This window comes from Peromyscus leucopus, chromosome 6 (genome assembly GCF_004664715.2).
Source record: "Peromyscus leucopus breed LL Stock chromosome 6, UCI_PerLeu_2.1, whole genome shotgun sequence".
Taxonomy (NCBI): domain Eukaryota; kingdom Metazoa; phylum Chordata; class Mammalia; order Rodentia; family Cricetidae; genus Peromyscus; species Peromyscus leucopus.
In genome coordinates this window covers 32,899,066-32,905,065 of record NC_051068.1, presented here as the reverse complement: position 1 = coordinate 32,905,065, position 6,000 = coordinate 32,899,066, and positions in this window count along the sequence as shown.

The window sequence follows — 6,000 nt, the reverse complement described above, 5'->3', positions numbered from 1 at the left end:
TATACCCATAAACCTGCAGAGTAAAGCAGAGATAAGAGAATCCAGAAGATATGCTGTTAGAATTGATTTTAGTCAGAGATTTGTTTATTTACTATATGTGTGTGTATATATATACACATATATGCTACATGCATGTGGATGAACATGAGTAGGTGTGTTTGCATGCATATGGAGGTCAGAGATTGACATTGGGTATCTTCCTTGATGGTTCTCCTCTTTAATCACTGAAGCAGGTTCTCTTGCTAAACTAGGAGTTCTGGTCCTCTGGCTTGTCTAGCTCGTTAACTTGCCCTGAACTGCTGGGATTACAGGCATGCTGTGATGGCGATGGGGACATGAACCCTGCTCCTCATGCTTATGTGACAAGTGCTCTCTCCATTGAGTCATCTCCAAAAACAAAAACAAAACAAAACAAAACAACCAAACAAACAAAATACCAGACATGTTTTTGTTCTGGAGAATCTAAGAGACTCCCAAAACAATATAGGCTATTGCTGCTGTCCACGGTTGCCTTGTAGAGGTTGAAGTTCCCTATTGATGAAGACACCATGTATTTCTAACACAGGACTCAGGATCTGAGATGGAGCTGACCTGGAAGCCTGCTCCCTGGGGACCAGCTTTTGTGGTACTGGAAGGTGCTAGGCAAACTTCTAAAAGAGGGAAGCAGCCTACATCGTGTTGGGAGTCTCCGGGACTCCCCTGAAAAACATGCCTGGCACTGGGGGTTTTGTTAGATAGCATGATTTTTTCTTTTAAACAGAAAAGATCTTTCAATAAATAGGGGTGACTGGACTACACATGTGGGACAGAGGTGTAGTGTATCTGAGGGAGCAGAGCAGAGGTATACACAGGGGAAATGTGAACGTTTTGCTAGTATACAATATTTCATTCTTTTTAAAACTCTAGGGCAAAAGCAAAAGGTACATATTACCTAATCTAACTCAATAATATGCTCAAAATCATTGTAAGTGTTATAGGTGGTATTTCACAAAATCAAATAATAAAATAAATTCATCTAGATAGAAGCCAATGATAATATTGCATATTCTGTTTAATAGCATTATTAGATAGCTAAAGACTTGCTTGATATGAAAAGATTCCATGTGTATGTGCTTATGGGAAATGAGAAACAAGAAGATAATTAAGCACTTTCAAAAGTATACTAAACACAATTATATATTGAGCAGTGGAGATGAGAATACAAAGGAAAATTACTTCCTGCCTTCAAACCACTTGAAATATCGTAGAAGAAGTTAATCTGAGGTAGCAAGAGAGAAAAAATTAATAAAGCATTACAGATCGAAATGATGTGGTTTGGCTCCCCTCCTGTGAGGCTATTACACTAAGATCTTTCAGAAGTAAAGAGATAATTAAGGTTTTGACCCTCTCTCATGCTAATAACTCCCACAGGAGGAAGAAGTTCTTCTTATTCCAGGAGCTCTCAGCCACCCACAGTGGCTACAGACTTGGAGCTCGGTGGGAACATTCTATTCCCACCCAGCACACAACATGCACTCACTGCTGTCAAGAGGCCAGCCCTCGGCCATCAGCCACACGGACTGTTTGTTGTGCTGAGTGAGTCCTGCTTGACTGGACTTAGAATCACCTAGGAGACACATCTCTGGAAGTGTTTCTGAGGATGTTCCCAGAGATGTTTCATTATCTGAGGGAAGACTCTCCCTGAGTGTGGGCAGCCAGTGCCATGTTCTTAGGGGCTACAGCCTGAAATGGAAGCCCCAGTGTTCACTCCTCTCAGCTTCCTGACTGTTGACACCACCCCACCACCACCTGCCCCCCTGCCTTTCCTGTCATGGTGGGTTGTACCCTCAAACCCTGAGATGAAATAAACCTTCCTTCATTAAGTTGAACTTATCAGATATCTTGTCGCAGTAAATACCGGAAGGATAATGAAAGACTTATTGGGATGTGGAGGGGCACAGTCATCTCTAAAACGCTTCATGAGAAGGGTGCTAGTCATCAAGAATATCTCTAAAACTCCCAAAGCTGAGAGAAAACAACCCCTGACAAAAATCTCCTGGCAGGAAGAGCCCAGCAGGAGAGAGATCTCCACCATTTTAGCTTATTTTTATGTGTAATAAGTCTTAAGATTTGTGACTCAGCAGATCAAAGGAATAGCTGAAATAATGTTCCCTGGTGCACATTTTTTGCTACATTCTACATTGATTTATACCTACTCTGCTGACTCTTGAAATCTAATAAAACCTTCAGCTTTCCCTTAAAATTTGAATTATAAAGAAATATGGTCAATAGTTTATTTAAGACTTGAAGTTCTTTTTTAAAAAAAAATTCAAAAATAGTCCTTCCCAGATGCATAAATCAGGGTCAGTACCCTGGCTGTGAGTCATACCTACCTCTCCCCATTCTTCTGTAAATAAAGGTGTTTTTTTTAAAATATGGCCTCTGTCATCTGTTTCCATATTGTCTATGGCTGCTTTAGCACTATAGCTGATGAATATTATAACCGCCATAGGGACAAAACAGCCCATAATATAAAGTATTTACTTCCTTATCCCTGTGTGAGAAAAGCAATTGCTGAAATCAAAGTATTCATACATGTCGCAACAGGAAAGGGCATTTTACTAAGTGAAGGAAGCCATTCTCAAAGGACCAGATACCACAATTCCCTTTACATATGTGTGGTGTGAGCAAACCTATGGAGACAGTCCATTCATGATGCCTTCAAGACTGGGAACTTGAAAAATTATGAGTCACTATCGATTGACACGGTGGTTTTTGTTGTTGTTTGTTTTCAATGAAATGGTCTCAAGCTTGAAAACTGATTTTAAAAAATGGAAAATTCTGTGAATATACCCCAGACAACTGACTTGTGTATTTTAAGTGGGTGAATTTTACAGATAAAGTATATTTTAATGAATTTTTTTTCTTGAGACAAAGTGTGAGGGGTTGCTAACTTCTAATTGAGATTCATGGAGTCACAGTCCAAAAATATAGAGCAACTTTATCTTATTTGTTGTGAGATTGCATCAGACGTGATTAAGAGTCCCACTGTGTGCCAGCGTGAGTTCTGAAGCTGCACGTGACACTGACTGCAGGAGCCCCTCACTATTCCCCTGTGACTTGACACAGTGACAGGAAAGGCTGGGCTCATCTACACCTGCCAACTGGAGGACCCAATGTGACATTTCACTGTGGCAGCCCCAGGAGAGGGAACTCATGACGCGGAGTTTCAAGGAACAAAGCCGCAGCAGCCGCAGCAGCAGCAGCAACAAGAACAATAACAAAAACAATAACAGCAACAACAATAATAACAGCAGCAGCGGCAGCAGCAGCAGGGTTTCCTGTGAGCCCTCCTTGTGCGTCGTCGCTTCACTTCCATCCCTTGTACTGCTCAAGAGAGTCTCTGAAGCCAGACTCCACCTCCCCATGGAAGAAGATGCAGAGATTTACAACCATCGCCCGTTCCCCCATGCTCTATATCATGTCCATAAGATAGCTTCTCATAAGTCAAGGAAACAAGAACGGAACTTAACCAAAGAATTGGCGCTTTTCAGGTTACATGAAAATTAACTACATTAATTTCTCACTTTACATTTTAATACATGTGTTCATTTTCCTGGCCTATGAAGCTGGAATTTTCAATACTCGAATTTTTATTTGACAGAAGTATCAGATGCCCCAAGCTATCATTCTTAAAAAAAAAAAACCTTTTTATTTTATGCTTATGAATTTTTTGCCTATGTGGATGTATGTATGCCACATATATAGCTGGTATCCTCAGTGGTCAGAAGAAGGTATTGGCTCCCCTGGAACTGGAGTTACAAATGTTGTAAGGTACCCTCTGGTAACCCGGTTTCTGCAAGAGCACCAAGTGCTCTTAATGCTGAGACATGTCTCCAGCCCATTAAGGCATCATTTCTTATCACACTTGAGTGCCCAAGAGAAAGTTGCTGTTTTCTTCCATGGGAAATAGTGTCTCTAAACACAGAAAAGATTGTTGCTGTATTTGAGAAGTGATATCCTTTTCCAATTTGCAGTGGAAATATATGCTATCTTTTTTCTCTTCAATTAGAAATATAATTTGTGTTTTCAACTCTTTGAAGATTTTATTATTGTGTGTATGCAATTGTGTCTGTGAGGGTGTGAGTGTCTGTGATGCCAGACGCAATGGGGCTGCAGTTACAAGTGGCTGTGGACTGTCCACGGATTCTGGGAACTGAATGTACATCCTCTGCAACAGCAGCAAGTGCTTTGAACCACTGGGCCATCTCTCCAGCCTGTGTGTTTACATTTTTAAGTTATATTTACTCCAGATGTGTGGGAAAGCCCACAGTGTGGAGGAATTTTTAATAGCATGTTCTTTGCCAGTTCCAAGTGGGTGGTTGTATCAAGAAATGTAATGAAACTCACAGCAAAGTTCTACTGGTCCTCGTGTGCCAAACAGATGTGAGATGCAAAATAAACGCAAGGTCTCTCAGTGGGGCTGAGGCAGGCGGTCCCTAGAGCAAACTGCTTGTCTCACTAAGCCATCTGCAGACAGGTCAGAGCCTGAGGCAAGAGGGAAGTTTAAAAGATTAGAAATGAGAAGGAACATAATTGTCTAAATGAGAATGTAACTGAAACCTGTCTCAGAAACTTAACTTTTTATAAATATATATAAAAAATTCTTTTTAGAATTTGTGTTTCTTTTAAAAGGTCAAAAGAGATGTTTTTGAATAGTGTTAATTGTACAGATGTCATTTCAACAGCCGTGGCTGGGCTATGGGATGGGAGAATGGCCAGGAGAATCCTTGCAGAGGTTTAGGCATGGAATCAGACTCCTTTATCTTAGTTGTGTGTGCTTGAGCCAACCACCTCATCTGGGTCTACCTTAAGATAAACAGCATTGTCTTCATTTCAAAATCATGCTTCCGAAAACAATATTCAGACTAATAATCAATACGGTAGTTTTCAATTTAATGTATGTGTAAACATCCTACATATACATATTCTTTATAATAATGATTGGCATTTTGACGTTCCACAGCATATTTTTATTCATTTTACTTCTTATTTATATTTTTAACTTATGTTTAAATGTGTGTGGGGGGGGGGTGCAGCACATGAGTGCAGTGCCCTTGATGGCCAGAAGAGGGCGGTAGAACTTTGGGAGCTGGAGTTACATGAGGTTTTGAGCTGCTAGATGTGGGTGCTGGGCACTGAACTTGGGTCCCCTGCAAGAGTAGCAAGTGCTCTTAACCACTGAGATATCTCTCCAGTCTTAAGTTTTTAAATATAAACCATGGTTATTGAGACTTCTTTCATTCTTTTATTGAAAAACAAAACTCAGGAGTTAAATATTAGGGAAGAAACCTGAGAGATCCATGGAGTGATCATGGAGCATACAATCACCTGCTCTCTTCTCTACCTTCCCTAATCCAGAAGACCCGCCCATCTCCTTTGCCCCTCCTTATTGCTTCTGTGTGTCCCTCTAGCCTCCTTTGAGTCCTCCAGAAAACTCTATGGCCCACTCTGGTCAGCAGAGCGTGAACTCCACCTTCTGAACCAAGTCCATTGTCAGTCTCAGAAGGGCAGCACAAACAAACCTCCTGCATCACACAGTGGTGGTTAAGAATTTGTCGTTTAAGGTTTGAAGAGACGGCTTGGTGTTTATGACCCCATATTGCTCTTGCAGCGGACTGGACTGGAGTTTGGTTCCTAGAACCTGAGTCCCACCTGTAACTCTGGTCCAGGGTATCCAATATCCTCTTCTGGTCTCCATGGGCACCTTCACTCATGTGCACAGACACATGTGCAGACATGCAAAAAAAAAAAAACCTATCACTTAAAATATAATAAAGTAGAAGTCAACCAAACTCTGTTTTTAAAAATATAAATAGGATTACCGAATCACAAATTTTGGTTCTGAGGTTGTTAATCTCGGTGGGAAAATAATCAAATCTGACATAACAAATATCCCAAGGCTGAACTCGGGGCTTCTTAGAAGGGATTCATTATGCAAGAATCTTACTAATAACCCCT